The 19112-nt window shown below is 48.9% G+C and overlaps 1 pseudogene; it reads right to left on the bottom strand.

Moving 5' to 3' along the window:
- Positions 1-1302: 1302 nt before the first annotated feature.
- On the bottom strand, positions 1303-1393 carry LOC144800445 (small nucleolar RNA U3; annotated as a pseudogene).
- Positions 1394-19112: the final 17719 nt, after the last annotated feature.

Here is a 19112-nt window from a genome sequence, read left to right as displayed (position 1 = left end):
CCGCCCCCGCTTAGGTTTGGGACCCGCCTGTGGCTTCCCAGGCTTCCCCGGGGCAAGGCCGCCTGAGCGCGGAGCCAGCCGGCCCACAGAACGCCCCCGCCTCCCCCCGGGCGCCCCACGTGGACCAGCACTGAATAACGGTAAAGCACATACCTGCTGGAGGGCGCCCGGGGCACACGGCGGGGGCTCCACAGCTGCGGGGGGCAGGACAGGCATAGGCCCTTCCGCCGGCATGGCCGCCTCGCCGTCTTCCTCCTCCGCCGGGCCTGGGGACAGACACGCCATCACCGCCCTGGACACACCCTCCGCAGCCCTGCGAGGGGGGCGGGCCATTCCGACCCACGCCTCCGCCGGGACACCCGGCCGCAGCAGGTCCTCACGCCCTGCCTCGCAGAGTATCTGCACGGCCCGCCGAACCTCCGCTGCTTCCTCCATGGAGCCAGGGAAAAAGAAACACACGCGCGCCGCAAAACAAAACCTCCCTTCTAGCTTCCCGCCACGCAGTTCCCAACCGCCAGCCTGCCTCCCTTATATCTCCTCCCCTAATCAGTCCCCACCTGTTGTCCTGCCTCTCGCGCGAACATACCCAGGAAGAGACCGGCTCGCGCCTAGCTCTCCCTGGGTCCCCCCTAAAACAACTAATAAACTTGGGTTTACTCTCCAGTGTGCCAAACACACATCACAGACCTGCTGTCGGTTCATTCTGCATCATGACTCCCCAGATTCGAAACAACACCACCACGAGCACTCAGGGGCAAGGGACAGGAAGAGCAAACCGCTGAGAGTGATGGGATAAAGTAGTCGCTTTCTCGGCCATCCCCACACCATCAGCGGGCAGCTCCTGACCCCGCCAGCAACACAACAGAAATCAAAAATACAACTCAGTCAAGCAATCCATCATCCTCAGTGCATCTTCTACACACGAGGAGAGAGAAGGCGAAAACTCAAAAATAGTTACCGCCACTGTTCCCAAGAAGCTGCGCACGCGAGCACAGAGGTCACCTTAAGCACGCAGTGTGCTGTAATTAGCGCGCACTCCCGTGATACCGTTCGCGCCGCCGCTTTTAAAATGCAAGCAGCACGAGATTCTTACAGTGCACAGCTGCGGGCTGATTGTGGTCCTTTGAATTAGTATTCGCGTTGCAATTAACACGAATACTATTTCAATGGACCCCAATCAGCCCCGCAGCTGTGCACTGTAAGAAAAGGAACACAGCGTGCGCTAAATCACACGTCGTGTTTGAGCCTTTGCTTTTCCTTAATGTGCACAACTGCGGGCTACTTATAATCCTTTGTGTCTCCTTCCTCCAGCTCTCCTGTAAGCGAGAGACGAACGATCTTCGATAACAAACAGTAGCTGCAGAAATGCAGCACTGTCAACTCACGCTCGGAATGGCTTACGAAGATCAGGCTTTTAACTACTACCTCAGCCTACTAACCCTTGAGGTAGCGCCACGGAGTTCTGTTTACACCCGAGTGGCACTCTTTATACCGAGCAAGTATTTAATTGTACTTTAAATATAAAAGACATAATGGAATGACAGAGTGCCTTCGGTGATCTAATGCTGCCCATAGGCCACTGTAAGCGTCTTCCAATACTGACAGCACCCTCGGGTGTCGCCTGGGATTTTTTGGTACCATTGGGGAAATCTTCTACACGACTGGATCCTTAACTTTACACGGCTGAGTATAACTTGCTTCACAAACTGCACAACGGGCTCGTGTCGGCTTGTTTCAGCAAAAAACCCTCAGCAGTGTTTAGTGTACAGTTAAGTACCGTTTTCTGCCTTGAGGTGCCTGTCGCACCTATAGAAGATCTTCCAACTAAGTGACCACACTTCGGTAGCAGATGATCTTTAACAGGACATTAACTATTTAATGAATGCATGAATGAATGGTTCCTCATCACTGTGGGGCGTCTAATTCGATTGGCCGTGTCCGCAGTTATCTCCCTCGGTAGGGATGATTCCCTTATCCTAATCGGCGAGGAACCCTGTGCTCTACTACCAACGCACTGGGGGTGCCTCTGCAGCGCTCTTGGCTGACTCTGACACACAAACACCATTCAGGTGCCCCGTCTATCTGAGTTAGCTGCGGCGCCTCCCTCTTCCTACCCTCCCGTCATCGGCGCTCCCCTAAAATTATTCACAGGAGCACTGATTTCTGCTGTGGCTCCTCCCTGTCTCTAGAGGTCCTTCCTTTCACCCCTACGGTGTCCGTGCAGCTCCACTTTCCGTACCTTGACAGCCTCTGAGCCCTTGGGGCTCTTTTCCCCTATGGCTCCTCTTTCAACACCGTTGTGGTTGCCCCCTCTTCCTGGGGGGGCTCCCCTTATCCCGACAGTGCTTCAAAACCCTCCCCTCTCTTAACTCCGCCCCTTGCCAACCGGGACGCCACCTACTACGGTGTCGCTCCCCTCTGTGCCTCCTCAGCTGGCGCCTCTCAGGCCCGCTTTGCTTCCCGCTACCTCCCATAGCACAAACTTTTCCAGCAATCCCTACTGCAACAGGGACAAGATGGCAGAGCGGAAGTGACGCGCATTTGGGCGGGCAGCAGACTGGAAGCGCACAGGAAGTGAGATTTCAGCGGACAGTGGTGGACATGCAGCCATCTCTGTGAGGACAAACACTTTTAAGATTAGCAGAGAAAGTATACGCTGCACAAAATATAATGCTAACAGTACGGACCCCACTACATTACCAAGAGGCATACTGAAATATAACAGAAAAACAAGTATGAATAGCACAAAACGCAAGGGAAAATACAGGTATATCACTAGCTCTGAAATTCCGACACCACAATGTAGGGGGGCAGACACAAACAAAGCAAAAACAAAAATACAAAGGATGACCCTAAAACCCGTCACTAACAAAAACAAGTCAGGTCCCGGGCCGGCAGCCAATCACAGCGCGGCCCGGGAATGACGTCACGGGGGTGTCCCGGGCCGGCAGCCAATCGCAGCGCGGCCTGGGACAAAGGGGCGGGGCTTAAAAAAAGCACCAGAAACGCCCCCGAATCGCGTTTTCAGGAGAAAGCGCGATTGACAGCCTCTGTCTCCCAATGGCTAGTCTCCATTTATGGAGCTAGCCAATTGGAAACAGAGGCGGTCCAAACATCCCTACTGAAAACAAAAGTTTTCGATCTGGGTGTGCGTGCCCCTCGCCAGGTCGAAACCTAAAAATGAAGCATTGCTACCTACGAGCTATCAATTAAGATCAATGTTTAGTGATCCAAATGCATTTGTAAGTTGCCACCATAATTTGCTGATGGGTGGAAAGCTGTTTTGGGACAGCTGAGCACTTTAGAAGTTTGGTTTGTTATGGAGACTGTGAGTGTACCTTCATGCAAGGAGGCTGGCTTTTGGGTTGTGAAGATCCTGGATGGTTGATAGTAGTTTAACCCGTTCGCTTCTTCTGTTGGCCGACGCAGCCCTGCCCGCTTAATAGAACGCTCCGCACCGGCGTAGAACGTTCGAAGCAGCAAACGGGGTAAATATGCCCCAACACTTTATTTATTTTTATTTATCGAGTTTTGTATAGCACAAACTTGATCCCACGGTATCAGCTTTACAGAGTTGACAAAGTAGCAGTTACACAAGTTAAATATGGAGTAAATACAAATACATAGTAAAGGTATATACAAAGAAGTATACAATGGACAGTGCGATATGTGGATGATATAGTTCTGAGGCAGTATGGTAGGGTGTTGCGAAGTGTAGCAGATCCACGAGTTGCATCTGGAATAAATACAAATACATTGAGTACATACAAATACATTGAGTAAATACATACATAGTAACAGTATATACCAGAAGTATACAATAAATAGTGGGTTATGTGGGCAATCTCTATCTGAGGTAGAAATGGTAGGGTGTTGTGAAGGTGGGGAGAGTAGAGGCACAGTTTTTCCTCTAGCTAGTGATGCTCGGATTTATTTGAAGAGTGTGGGGTGGGAGCATCAGGCCAGTCAGATCGATTAGGGTGGAGGGCTTAGGTATTTATTGAGAAGTTTTAGTTTCTTCCTCAAGTGATGGAATGATTGTCACGTAAATTCTGAGGCAGCGAGTTACAGATTCTGGGAGCCTTCCCAGAGAAGGAGTGGGCACAAGATTATTCTTTCTTAAATTTGGGTGGAATAAAGAGTAGACTGTTTGAGCTTCGAAGAAGTCTCTTTTGCCCGGCTTTTGATAGTTTGTTTTCAAGGTGGACTTTTTTTTGGGTAGAGAGCTTTGTGGGTTATGCAGGCAGTTTTGAGTATAAATCTTGCCTCAATTGGTAGTCAGTTGAGTTTCTTGGGAGTGGGAGTGAGGTGGTCAAAGCAATTCTCCCTACCTGTCTGGCCACTGTGTGGAGTGCAGTTTTCAAAAGGGCATAGTGTGGTTTTGGTTGCCCGTGATTGTTGCGTTACTATAGTCTAGCTTGGAGAGGATTAAGAAGTGCACCAGTCTTTAGGTCTTCCATGGTGATGAAGGGTTTCAATTTTTTTTTTTTTTTTTTTTTTTGAAAATTTGTTTTTATTGTTGCCATCACAAAGTAAACAGTAACGAATAATCATTGTATCATCGCAGCGTCAACATTCAGCTGCATTCAATCAGTGGAGCAACTTTTCAAATTTTCATTTTCACCCCAACTCTGAACAAACTACATAAAAGGGTCAAGATCAACGATCCGCATCTTAAAACAAATACAGCATCAGCGTGAGTAGAGCCTCCATGTGCAGTACTCCTAGTTCATGCCACTAGCCAATCTGCTTACGAATTCAGTACCTAGTTCCCAGACAACCCCCCTCTATAATGCCCACCCCGGAGTACATTATATCAGTCCATCTCACCCTCCTCCTCAGAGCTATCTACATCCTCATCCTCTGGTAACGGCTCACAAATATCCCCTCTATACGAGTTCCATGGCGTCCATATTTTATTCCACTTGCGCGGATTGAGTCTCTGTTTATAAACCTCCCGCTCCGTCAACATAAGCATATCCATGTTCTTACACCACTGCGACAGCGTCGGAGTAGTCGGTGCTCCCCAGTTCTGTGCAATATCGCGCTTCGCCAGCATCATACCAATGACCACCCAACGCTTCCCAGGCAGTGACAGGTCTGTCGGGCCCCACACGTGCAGTATGCATACCCGAGGGTCAGGTGTGAAAGGGGTTTTTAGTGTCTGGCTGATTGTGCGCGCTACGCGCCTCCAGTAAATTTGTAGATTGGGACATTCCCACAAAGTATGGAACAGTGTACCCTCCTCCCCACAGTTCCGTAAGCAATATGGATGGTCAGCCCTGTGTATTTTATGGAGTGTTTTGCGGGTGTAATAAACTCTATGCAATATTTTAAATTGGACCAGTCGAAATCGCATGGATATGCCTGCCTCTCTGGGTGACGCCAATGCCTCGTTCCACTCTGACTCATCCAAATCCCCAAGCTCCCCCATCCACTTTTCTTTCAGGTGCACCAGCGGATCCGGCAAGTTGTTCAACAGTTTACGGTAGGTGAGGGATGTAGCACTAGTCTCCATATAGTCCGTAAGCAGCCGGTCTTCTAATGGAGCCGACTCTGGGACCGACGCCCCAGTTTCCAACACAGACATGAGTGCGTGTCTAATTTGTATATATCTGTATGTTTCCGTCACTCCCAGGTCATATTGCGCCCTCAACGTGTCAAAAGAAAGTATGTCGCCTCCCGACCATAGATCGCCCACTGTGGATATCCCGATGGAGTCCCACCGATCAAAACCCTTACTGTTACGCAAATTACCAAATGCTCTGGAGTCCCATAGCGGTGTGAGTTTGGTAATCACCCCCTCCCATCCAAGCCGCCTCTGTGCCCTATGCCATATAGTCACTGTGTGCTTGGTCGGACCTTCCAGCTTCCCAACCAAACCCTTGTTGTAGAGCGGGGCCAGGAGGGTAGCCGTGCCCAATTGTCTTCTATCCGCCACATATGCCGGGTCATCGTGGGTGCCATGAATCCATTGGTTGATCACCTTAAGGTGTGCTGCCCAGTAATACAGTTCAAGGCTCGGGAGTGCTATCCCCCCACTATACCAATCTCTAATTAATTTCAGCTGTGCTACTCTAGCCGGCTTGCCACTCCAAAGCAATGTAGCCAGTTGTGCCGTTACTTGGCGGAAGAACAACAATGGAACCACCGTCGGCGTGTTCTCCAGGACATAAAGGAAGCGAGGTAGTGCCAGCATTTTAAAGAGTGCCGCTCTACCCAGCAAAGTCAGGGGGAGGGCCTTCCAATGGCGCACATCCGCCCTCAATCTATTCATCAGGGGGACCAGGTTTAGCTCTAAAAATGTCTCAGAGTCCTGTGTGATTTGAATTCCCAGGTACCTGAAGGTACGTGTTTCTATAATCAACTGGCATCCCTCAGGCAGTACCGGGGGGTCACCCCGAATCATGAACAGCACGGACTTAGACCAGTTTAGTTTGTAACCCGATGCTGCACCATGGGTCTCACAGAGGGCCAGCAGGACCGAAATGCCAGTGTCGAGGTCCATGAGGTATGCAAGCATGTCATCAGCATACAGGGAGACCCTGTCCTCCCAACCATCACCCCATTGTATGCCCCTCAGCAACTGGGTGGATCGGAGAATTGTGGCCAGGGGTTCCAACACTAATGCAAAAAGTAGCGGTGAAAGCGGGCATCCCTGCCTTGTGCCTCTCGCCAGTGGGAAATCCCTCGAGATACAACCATTGGCCGCCACCCTCGCCACGGGCTCGGTGTATAACAACCTGACCCATGAGATGAAGCCGGGGCCAATACCCATGTGTTCCAGGACTGCAAAAAGATAGCGCCACTCCACCATATCAAACGCCATTCGGGCATCCAAAGATAGTACCGCTGCTGGCTCTTTCAATCGTGGGGCGCGTGCCAACACCCCGTGCAACCTTCTCAAATTCAGCGCCGTGCTCCGGTGTGGCATAAAGCCCGACTGATCCGGATGGATTAAGTGCTGTAAGTGCGGTAGCAATCTAGTGGCCAGTAGTTTCGCCAGAATTTTATTTTCGGCGTTGAGGAGCGATATAGGGCGGTACGAGCCGCAGTCCTCAGGAAGTTTGCCAGGCTTCGGAATCGCCACTATGGTGGCCATGCGTTGGTCAGAGGGTAAGATCCCCCGTTCCCGGCTTTCCTCGTACATTTCGAGTAGGGGAGTGGAGAGTGACTCAGACATAATCTTGTACCATTCAATCGGCACGCCGTTAGGGCCCATTGCTTTCCCAGGGCGCAACGCCGCAATGGCTAGTTGTATTTCTTCGGACGTCAGGTCCGAATCAAGTTCGTCCCTAGCGTCCGGGAGGAGAGTACGAGTCGGCACCCCTAGGAGTGATCCCTCCACCACTTCCCGTGTGACTTCAGTTTCCGGGGAGTAAACTGACTCAAAGTGGTCAGCGAGGAGTTCCACTATCCGATCAGGCCTGGTCTGCAGCGCCCCTCTCGAGTCCCTGAGCTGTAGTATGGCCCTTTGACCTCCACGCTTCTTCTCCAGCCATGCCAAGAGTTTACCTGCCTTATCCCCTACGTCATAGATCCTACTTGCTGTTGCCGCCATCCCGCCCAACACTTTACGCCGTAAATGATCGGCGTGTCTTTGCTGACACATCCGGAGCGTGTGATGTGTATCCTCACTCGGGTCACTTTCATGCGCCCGAGTCGCACTGGCGAGTTGTTCCTCTAGGTCTAATAGCTCCCTGCTGTGCGTGCGTTTATGTTGTGCGATAACCGAGATCGCCTGCCCGCGAAGAACTGTTTTATAGGCTTCCCAGAAGGTTAAATGTGAAGTCACCGATCCCTCATTTTCAGTGATGTAAGATCTTGTACTCGCTTTTAAAGCCTTGGTTATTACAGGCTCCTTAAGATACCCCGGGTAAATGGGACAGATGCGTCTGTGGGTCCTCGCCTGGCTGGACAGAGTCAGAGTCAACGGGGAATGGTCCGAAACCCCTCGTGGTCTGATGTCAGTTTCAGTGATATTGAGAAGGCCCCCTCCCAATGTGAGGAAGTAGTCTATTCGTGACAGGCTATCGTGAACTGCCGAATAATACGTGTATTGCTGGTCTTCCGGGCGAAACTGTCTCCATACATCCACGAAACCCTGCGCTTCCATGAAGTCTAACAATTTGGAAGGCCCCGGTGTACGTGTGCGCACTGGGTAACGGTCTTGGGAACTGTGTGCCACTGTGTTGAAATCACCCCCCACTACTAGATCTCCTTCCGGGAGGTGTAACAAAAAGTTCCCCAGGTCTGGGAGAGCGATGGTGTGTAGAGCCGGCGGTATGTATACCGAGACCACATTAAGCGGCCTACCCTCCCATTGCCCATGGATCGCCGCAAAGCGTCCCTGCGTGTCTACGCTAACTGAGTGTACAATAAACCTGGAGGAGCGGTGCATTAATATCCCAGTACCCCGGGATCCCTTAGTGAACTCAGAGTGAACAACCATACTGTATCCTTTCCTATCCATGGCCCGTACGGCCGTTCCGGTCAGATGAGTTTCTTGTAACAGGACCAAGGCTGGGTTTAACCTCCTGATGTTCTGTAAGACCAGTCCCCGCTTTATTTTATCCCCCAAGCCCCTAACATTCCAAGACATTAGGCTCAATGGTGATGCCCGCCCCATGCTAGTGTCCTCCCCCATCGTAACAGACGAAGCGACAAGCCAGCCGGCTGCCGCCATACATGATACATCTTGTGAAGTGAATTTGCAGTTCGCGCAGTAGCACCTCTACTCTACGCATGCGCCCTACACGGTGCAGTGATTGACCCAGCGCAGTACTTAAAAACCAGAAACTTATCCTACCCCCAACTCCCCCCCTCCCTGCCCCCCTGCTCAACGGACTCAGAACTGCCCGCCCCCCCAACTCAGCAGAGTGCTTGATCCCAACCCAAAACACAGTACTTGCTCGCTGGGGTGAAGGACTCTCCGGTATCGGCGGCCCCCAACTTCTGCCGCGGAGGCCCTCAGCCCAGTATCCAAGGCGGCATTGCCGGTCTACAATGCAGTCAGGTCAGCCATCCAGCAACTGCGAATCACTATTCCTCATCAGCACCCTCTTCACGAAGATCAGACAATGGGGAGAGGGCCTCCGCTCCCTCCCCTGCGGACTGTGAGCCCCGTCGGGAGCCTGCATTACGGTGTTTGTTCTGCCTGTTAGAGCGACGCGGAGGATCCACCTGTCTCCAACCCTCCAGCGATTCCTGCGCCATTTCCGGGGAGTCAAAAAACCAAGTCTTATTGTCTGCCACAATCCGAAGTTTGGCCGGAAAAAGCATTGAGTACGAAATTTCCCGAGCTCTCAACTCCTTCTTCACCTCGAAAAAGGTCCTCCTCCTCCGTGCGACCTCAGCCGTGTAGTCCGGGAAGAATGCCAAGGTAGAGTTCTGGATTTTGAGAGGGGGGGAGATTCTCGCCGCTTGCAGGATGGCATCACGATCTCTGAAATTAAAGAGTCTCGCTATGATCGGTCTGGGGTTCATGCCCGATTTCTGGCGCCCTCCAGGGACCCGGTGTGCCCTTTCCACCGTGAAGAAGGCCGAGAGGCCCTTAGGCTGCAACTTTTGCTTAATTAAATCCTCCACGTATAAGTCCATCGCTCTCGTGTCTTCCGATTCCGGCACACCTATAATACGAATGCTGTTCCGTCTCGAGCGCCCTTCCTGATCATCGAGCTTTTCACGCAGTACCTTATTTTCCTTCAAGACGCGTTCCATCCCAATCTGCAGCTCAGCCACATCTTCCACCAAGGATTTAGTCACCACTTCCATATTGCTCACTTTCTCCGACATCCTATGGAAGTCCGCTCTGATCAGCGTTATTTCGGCCGATATGGACCCAACTGTGGTTTGCACCTGTGTGAGTGCCCGCATGACGTCGTCAAGGGTGGCCTTCTTGCCCCCCACGGCCTCAGCAACTTTGCCTTGCTGCGATTTGGCGTCTGGGGGAGATGAAATGGGCTTCTCGTACGCAAACCGATCAAGGCGCGATTGCGATGCCCCAGGTTTTGGGCCCCTGCCGGTCATCACGACAGTGGTGTCCGCCTCACGCGGACGCAGCCGGCGTCTCGGTCCTCCAATACAGTGTGTCCTGAGGTGGGTACCCACACCAGACGCCGTCTGGTCTACCCCTCCTTCCTTGTTGCCTCGAGGCGTCACGCAAGGACCCACCTGATCTTCGTGGGTATATTCCAGTCCACCCAGGGCCCGGCGGCACCACTCTGTACCGGGTCCCCTCACAGTTCACAGTGGGAGCAGGGGAATGTATCTGTCCGATTCCGCTGCAGGCCGGTTGTGTCAACAGACTCCCTGTACTGTGCGGGGGCACTGCCACCTCAATGTTGCATGCCTCGTCACCGCCCCGCGTCCCTCGGAGCACTTGGCCTGCACCCCCGTGAAGTCTCAGGGCCAGTGGCAATTGTATTGAGACGGACCGCGGCCGAAGAGCCAGGTCCGTGAGAGCGACTTCCAGCCCTCTGAAGCAAGTTTGAATGTGCCCCTGTATCTGTCCAGATGTACGGCGGTATTGTGCGTTCCTTTACAACGGGAGGCCCCCCGCGGTTTAGTATGCGCCGCTCGGCGATGAGTAGGCACCGCTGTCCCGGCTCCGCCTCAAGTGTGTGAGGCCGGGTGGTTGCGGATAAGGCAGAGCCGATTACGCGACCCCAAGATGGCGGCCCCTCTGCCGGAGCCTCCGCACCTCTTTCTGCCGCCCGACTCAGCAGGCCAGCCGGATCGCCCTTCTCCTCACCTCCGTAGCACGGCTAGGCTTCAGGGCACACGTTCCGTGCCAGTGAAGGTCGGCGGCGCTGTGCGGTGCAGAAATTTTGTCTCCGCCTCCGTCCGTCCCAGGCGAGCGTTCCCCGAACTCCCCCGCCCGGGGCGATGCACTTCCTGTCCGTCCCTCAGTGTAGGACAGTCCCAGGTCCGGACCTCGTGTACAGGCCCACACCGGTGCCGGTTGTAACTCACGGTCCCAACAACGGATCGAGGTGCCGGTTGGCCAGGATTTTGCCGCTTGGTCCTGGGCTTCGTCGCCTTCCCGCTTGGGAGCAATTAACGACGGATAGTTAACCGGATTGTCTAGGAGGCCGCTTCAATCACGGAGCTCTCCTCCTAAGCTGCCGCCATCGCCGGCTGCTGGCCACGCCCCCCCACTTTTTTTTTTAAGGTGCTTCAACATATAGCAGGCAGTTTTAGCTGAGGCATTAATATGCTTGTTCACGTTCAGATTTGTTAAGTGTGATCCCCAGAAATTTGACAGAGTTGGATAGTTTACAGTTTAATGCAGTGAGATTGTAGAGTCAGATATCTACAGGAAAGGACTTTTCTTTTGGTTGGATGAGGAGGAGTTCGGTTTTGTTGGGGTTCAGCTTAAGATGGTTGCTGGTCCGCCAGGATTGAACCATGGAGCGAGTGCTGTTCAGGTGCTGGATGTCTCTAACTGATGAGATTTTAATGTAGATTTGGGTGTCATCTGCATACAGATGATGATGATAGCGCCTTGAGACCCTCATAGGTGAGTAGCTGTGCTATACAAGCCCTTGATTGATTGATAGGCTATTCTGGCTTGTTTTAGGATTGTAGCAAGGACAGGAGACAGGATTGGTCCTTGAGGCACTACTTGAGACTGGTGTTGCTTTTGAGGTGAAGTTGCTTAGTTTGATTAGCTGTGATTGTTGGTTCAGGAAAGAAGCAAACCACTAATGGACAGTTTCATTGATGCCTGCACGCCATGAGAGGGTGTTTAAGAGTATGTCATGTTTGACGGTATCAAAGGCAGCAGAGGGGTCCAGGAGGACAAGGAAGCAGGCCTGGCCATCATCCAGAGATCTATGTAGGTCTGTGATATTCAGTATTGCAGTCTCTGTACCGCAAACTTTCCTGAACCCAGATTGGAAGGTGTTGTGAAGGTCATGTTTCAATGTGGTGGAGTTGAGCAAGCACACGTTTTTCAATGGCTTTGGCAAGGAGAGGGAGGTTGGTCATAGGTCTGTCATTTTTAAGGTTGTTCTGGTCGGCATCTGTTCTTTTGGTGAGAGGGGTGATTTACCCAAGTTTGAGGGAGTCTGGCATGGAGCTACTTCATAAGGAGGAGTTAATGATTGGGAGGGATGATGTGAATGAGATTTTTGAAAGGCGCATCAGAAAGGGGGTCGGAGATGTGCACGTCTGCTTCATGCAGGCGAGTAACTTGAGGACGTCTTCTGGGATAAAGTCTCATTCAGTCCAAGTTGCATCAATTTTTCAATTGCAAGGGTTGAGGTTGGTGTTCTGCCGCCCGACTCAGCAGGCCAGCCGGATCGCCCTTCTCCTCACCTCCGTAGCACGGCTAGGCTTCAGGGCACACGTTCCGTGCCAGTGAAGGTCGGCGGCGCTGTGCGGTGCAGAAATTTTGTCTCCGCCTCCGTCCGTCCCAGGCGAGCGTTCCCCGAACTCCCCCGCCCGGGGCGATGCACTTCCTGTCCGTCCCTCAGTGTAGGACAGTCCCAGGTCCGGACCTCGTGTACAGGCCCACACCGGTGCCGGTTGTAACTCGCGATCCCAACAACGGATCGAGGTGCCGGTTGGCCAGGATGTTGCCGCTTGGTCCTGGGCTTCGTCGCCTTCCCGCTTGGGAGCAATTAACGACGGATAGTTAACCGGATTGTCTAGGAGGCCGCTTCAATCACGGAGCTCTCCTCCTAAGCTGCCGCCATCGCCGGCTGCTGGCCACGCCCCCCCACTTTTTTTTTTAAGGTGCTTCAACATATAGCAGGCAGTTTTAGCTGAGGCATTAATATGCTTGTTCACGTTCAGATTTGTTAAGTGTGATCCCCAGAAATTTGACAGAGTTGGATAGTTTACAGTTTAATGCAGTGAGATTGTAGAGTCAGATATCTACAGGAAAGGACTTTTCTTTTGGTTGGATGAGGAGGAGTTCGGTTTTGTTGGGGTTCAGCTTAAGATGGTTGCTGGTCCGCCAGGATTGAACCATGGAGCGAGTGCTGTTCAGGTGCTGGATGTCTCTAACTGATGAGATTTTAATGTAGATTTGGGTGTCATCTGCATACAGATGATGATGATAGCGCCTTGAGACCCTCATAGGTGAGTAGCTGTGCTATACAAGCCCTTGATTGATTGATAGGCTATTCTGGCTTGTTTTAGGATTGTAGCAAGGACAGGAGACAGGATTGGTCCTTGAGGCACTACTTGAGACTGGTGTTGCTTTTGAGGTGAAGTTGCTTAGTTTGATTAGCTGTGATTGTTGGTTCAGGAAAGAAGCAAACCACTAATGGACAGTTTCATTGATGCCTGCACGCCATGAGAGGGTGTTTAAGAGTATGTCATGTTTGACGGTATCAAAGGCAGCAGAGGGGTCCAGGAGGACAAGGAAGCAGGCCTGGCCATCATCCAGAGATCTATGTAGGTCTGTGATATTCAGTATTGCAGTCTCTGTACCGCAAACTTTCCTGAACCCAGATTGGAAGGTGTTGTGAAGGTCATGTGTCAAAGTGGTGGAGTTGAGCAAGCACACGTTTTTCAATGGCTTTGGCAAGGAGAGGGAGGTTGGTCATAGGTCTGTCATTTTTAAGGTTGTTCTGGTCGGCATCTGTTCTTTTGGTGAGAGGGGTGATTTACCCAAGTTTGAGGGAGTCTGGCATGGAGCTGCTTCATAAGGAGGAGTTAATGATTGGGAGGGATGATGTGAATGAGATTTTTGAAAGGCGCATCAGAAAGGGGGTCGGAGATGTGCACGTCTGCTTCATGCAGGCGAGTAACTTGAGGACGTCTTCTGGGATAAAGTCTCATTCAGTCCAAGTTGCATCAATTTTTCAATTGCAAGGGTTGAGGTTGGTGTTCTGGATTGCTGAGAGGGGGAGATAGGGAAAACAGCCATTAGTTGGAGGTCGAGCTTTGGGTGGATCCACGTTGCCTGGGGGGGAGCTGGGTGGCACAAGGGAGGTGGGTGGCGCAAGAGAGTTAGATGTTAGATATTTTTTCAGAGAAGAATGTTCAAATTCTTCGCAGTACTTAGTCATTAATTGGGTGTTGAGGGAGAGAGGAGGTTTGCTGTTTGATGTTGAAAAGGTCTTTTAGCCTGTTCCTAGACCAGCCAAGTTGGGCTCGGAAGAAGGAGGATTTTTCTCTGAAGATGTGTTTTTGTATTTTAGGCGTTCAGCTTGGAGTATTAAGAGATTGGTTAATGAGCGCTGTTGTCTCCAGTTTCTTTCAGCCAGTTGGAGTTGTTGCCTCTTTGTTAAGGTCATTAATAAACCAGGATCTGGAAGGAGTATTTCTTGAGTTTCAGGGTGGGGACTGTCAAGGAGTTCTGCTATTGATGTGTTGTAGTGGGCAGTGAGGTCATCTGCAGAGGTGAGGTAGTTTGGGGGTTGAATTTGGGAACTGACTAGTCCTTCTAACTCTGCTTGGGAGATTCGATGTATGTTCCTTGCCCACTCTATGGAGACTGGAGGCAGAGGGGCTTCTTGGGAAGAATGCATGCTGTACAATACAATTCCAGATGAGCAACATTTTCATTACATATTGGATGTGACAGACTAGGTTTTGGTTTGGGAGGGTTATTAAGAGTTACATTTAATATTCTGAAATAGTCATTTAAAAAAAAAGTTACTCTTGGATTAAAGAAATGGAACTTGAGTGCAGAAAGGTTTGCTTTTTTGGCGGATCATTTTGGTAGCAGTAATTGCACCAAATGTTTTTTTTACGGTATTATTAAAACTGACTAGCACTGCATTAAAGTCCTGAGTAATCAGAGTTGCAAGAGATGTCAGACCAATCCGCTTCAGTGAGGTTAATGCATTTATACCACCCCACCCTCTCTGAGTCCCATGCTCATCTACACTAGCTGCTACATAGGGGTGTCATGGTAGATTTAGCAGTCCAAACACAACAAAGTTTCCGGTCACTGTGGCCTCTAAACTGCTCTCTATTGACCAGTTCCATCTCACTGGTATATTCTTGCTCGGTGAGTGGGTGATGGCCATTCCTCTTTGATGGACAGAAAGGTTTTCTGTTATGGTTCTCTTTAAATCAATTTGGAAATGTTCTTGCAATCTGTCAGCAATAGGAAGGAGGATGATTGGCTGGGTGGGGGGGGGGGGGTTGTAAGCAGGCTCTGTGCTGGCTGGATATGGAGGTACATGTTTCACTTTCAGGCTGAGCGCCAAACTGTCGATCACAAGCAAAGAAGGCACTGTCGCTCTTTGTCTGCCCGTTAGCCAGGAGAGGCCGGTCTATTTGGGCAGAGGGGCCACGCCCCTCCACCTTTTGCCCCGTAGGAACAGTGTCTGTCAGGCTGAACAAAGGACAGCCTGACAGACACTGTTCACTTTCAGTTCAGGCAGCCAGGAACCAGACATTCACATTCAGCGCTGGCTCCTGGCTGCCTGAACTGAACTTTGCTGGGCTGAGAAAGTCACAGCTCCTGTGGGTGTGACATTCTCAGCTCAGCAAAGGTCCCTGAGGCCCTCCCCTCAGTGACGAGGGGTAGAACTGATGGAGCGGTAATTTCTTCTGGTAGTTTCTCAATGCAAAACCCTCATGCTACCTCTAATTTACCGCTCAAAAGGTGTTGGGCCCTTCACACCATGTATTACCTTCAGGAGACTTTAAATAAACCTGAACAGTCAAAAATGCAATTTTATTATTCAAGCCAATAGAGTTGTTGAGTATTTAAAGGGTTTTATTTTCTAGTCAAAAGTTAATTTTTCTCTGACCCTTTATTCATTAGTAACATATCAATCAGGTTACAGAATTTGGAGAACAGGAAAAATAGCATTAATAAAGAACACATTACAGTCTGCATATAAGCATAACATGTAGGGAAGAAAATGTGCCGCAAAATATCAGTCAAAATTCTTAAAGAGTTTCTAAGAAAAATAGTCTTGCAAAGCTAATCAATAATTAAATAGTTTGCAAAAATCTCCCATTAAGAGAAATAAATGCATAAATCGAATAAATCTTTTCAGACCTAATTATTTAGTCAAAGCATAAACTCAAAGTTTAGCATCTAAATCTAAAGAGCCTTTCTATCTGTTGCTGCTCTGTGCATCTCTGTGTCTAAAGAGCAAAAAGGAGGGAGACAGCCCGCCCTTCACCAGACCTCAAAGGAATGTGGCCTGCAGTGCCAAAATATGACGTGGAAGCAAGAAACCTCCCCCTGACTCTCCTCGGACGCGCCTCCCCTTCAGCAGTCTCCCGGGACGTTTCTCGTACCTAACCCATAGAAGCCAGCTGAGCTGAGAAAGCCAGCCCCCATCCAGAGAGGACATTATTTTATACTCTAATTATTGGCAGACTACACAAAGATGTAGCATCTTTCAGGAAAACCTGTAGGTGATTGGTCAGTCATGATGGCATGAGTTCTCACTACCCTGACTCATTCTAAAATCCTGACTTTACCAGTTTTAACAAAAGAAGCATACATGAATAACTACATTTATAAACATTTGCAACATTTACTAAGAAAAATGTTTCATTCTAATTCTCTTCCTTCCCTTCTCAGCGCAATCAGATGGATACTTTTAACTAACTGGTACATTGGCACAGTCACAACAATCTACAGTTCAAGATGTCCTTCACTTCTTGTCATGAGGAAAGCTGCCACAGTCTGCGCATGCTCCCTTCTTATTAAATTGCAAGCCATAGCCTTGATGGATTCACAGGCAGCCATGTTTTGTGTAGGCCCCAAAAATAAAACAAACACAAAGGTAATATTAATTTCATGTAAATCAGCCCATTATGTTTCCCAACTCCATACTAATACCCCTTATAAATGTTTACCTAGCCAAGTTATTAGTATAAAACTGCTTTCTCTAATTTGTGTACAACATGCAAAAATGTGCAATGTGCAAAATAGCATCTTCATGCTTTAGTGTAAATTTTAAAAGCACACACAATTAATATAGTGCACACAGCAACATGCATTAGTGTTTTAGATAGCTTTTCATGCAAAAAAGCATTTAGTCCCCTGTGTAGTGTTTGGTGCATTTGTTAATTCACACACATTATAAAAGAGGTGTTATTTAACTGAAAATATTTAATTTAGATTACATGGGATGAGCTGGGAAGAGAGAAACACATTCTATTAATCTTCAAAGGTAAAAGGCCACTTTTCTCTACACTGTAAAAAAACACATGTTAATTCAGCACAAGCATTTCAGACTGACTAGGCCTCACTTTCATATTTTTCATGTGCCATGTTTTTAATTAGCACCAAAATGTGCGTGGCAATTTAAATGCAGTCTGTCTGTAGCACAAAAATAAAACAATGCCTGACTGCAGATGAAATCTGCTCCATCAATCCACCCTTCTGATGATTCAAATCATAATAAAATGATTTATAATTCATCACACATATTTCATTTCACTAGTGGCATTTCTTATAGCAAAAGCTGAGCATATAACAATGTTAATTCTATTTCTAAGGCAAACACAAGTTTGGTCTGTAATTAGATCATATATTGCCAAGCTCAAATGTTTTAGTGCAGAGTTCTGTAAGTAGCTTCTTGGAACAGTTAGTCTTCTTCAAAACAAGTAACTAAAATAATAAAAAAGAATTCAACAGGACAGTTTCAGCATTTCTTTGCTCTTTGTCATCAGCTTGCCATCAGAATGGCTCATACAGTGTGGCATTCTGTACTTTTTCCATGCAAATTAGACTACTTAGGTGCTGAGAAACTCTGACAGAGCACCATAAATCCTTTGCACTTTTTCAACCAAGGCCTTTCACTCTTATTTTCACTTTGATCAGATTCAGATGTTTCACAACAGCATCTCTCAGAAGAAAGCCGTTGCACCATCCATTATGCAGATCTTGTGTAGCAGCTGCAATCTGGTGAGAAACTGCACACTGTACATCAACCAGACCTACACAGCAATGGCTAGTGTTCTCCTCAGTGTTTTCCACAAGTGCATTTGCATATGTATTTTCAAGCCACTTTGGTGTTGCTGAAAAACAGTCTTTTGCAAAAGGTAACTCTGTGCTGCCATTGTGTTGCCTTATTATGCTTGGCACTTCAGGCAGATAGCTACAATCCATTCCTTGTCCAATCTGTTGTTCTGCAATTATCTTTAAGCCCACATTATGATCTGATTTCAGAGAAACTGGCAATCTATACCTGGGCATCAGTCTTTGCAATAACACATTTGCCACTTTGCAGTTGTCATTTTTCTCAAAAACAGTTCTGATACAACCCTGTTGTGCTGCTTCAAAAACATTTTCTTGAGCCTCTTTTAATTCAACTGTGAAGATTCCATTGAATGTATGTGCTAACAGAACACAAATTTGTGCAACTGAATTAGCATTTCTCTCTCCCATGACAACATTGACTCCCAATTGAGCAGATAAACTGCATGTGATGGTAAGGGCAATCAATTTCGAATTTTGGGCTGGGGTAATTACTAAAAGCCATGAAGCTTTGACAACATAATGTATAAGGAGCACAGCATGTGCTCCTTTTAATGTGTCATCTTTCAAACATGGGCCATCTACAAAATGGACATTGTTGGGCTGACTCAGACGTTCATCCTTAAAGTCTGAATTTGGCTTTATGCATATTTTCATGATATTTAGACACTCAAATTCGTTTTTATCATAATCCAATTCATTTGCTGACATTTCTGTGAAGTTTGGGTCAAAGGTCATTGGGCAATACATCACAAACCTTTGAACACAGTCATCTTTTTCAATAGGCAATGAGAGAGCGCAGCCCTCCCTCTCACTGCAAATTAGTGTATTTTCTTTCAAATAAACTTTCATTCCTAGTGCTGGGGCGCGACATTTTTTCTCTTTCAACTCTAGGAATGCTTTTGTGCAGTTGTTGTCCAATGGAAGCGGATCAGACACACCTGAGTGTGTCAACCTCAGTAAAGGCTTAGCCACTAGGGAAAGGTTTAGTAACCACTCTCTACAGCAGCTAACCATTCCCAAAAATGTCCTGACTTCTTTCTGAATTTGAGGTGGATTCATCTTGGAAATTATTTCCACTCTCTCTGGTGACACCTTTCTATCTCCCTTTCCAATTTTGTGTCCCAGGTATTCCCAGGTATTCATCTTCTTTTTGACAGTACTCCTGACTATTCTCATCCAATGGCACTGTGACATG

The sequence above is a fragment of the Lissotriton helveticus genome, chromosome 12 (genome assembly GCF_964261635.1).
Source record: "Lissotriton helveticus chromosome 12, aLisHel1.1, whole genome shotgun sequence".
In the NCBI taxonomy this organism is placed as follows: Eukaryota; Metazoa; Chordata; class Amphibia; order Caudata; family Salamandridae; genus Lissotriton; species Lissotriton helveticus.
Note: the sequence above shows the minus strand (reverse complement) of the source record. Positions and strands in the feature narration are given on the sequence as shown.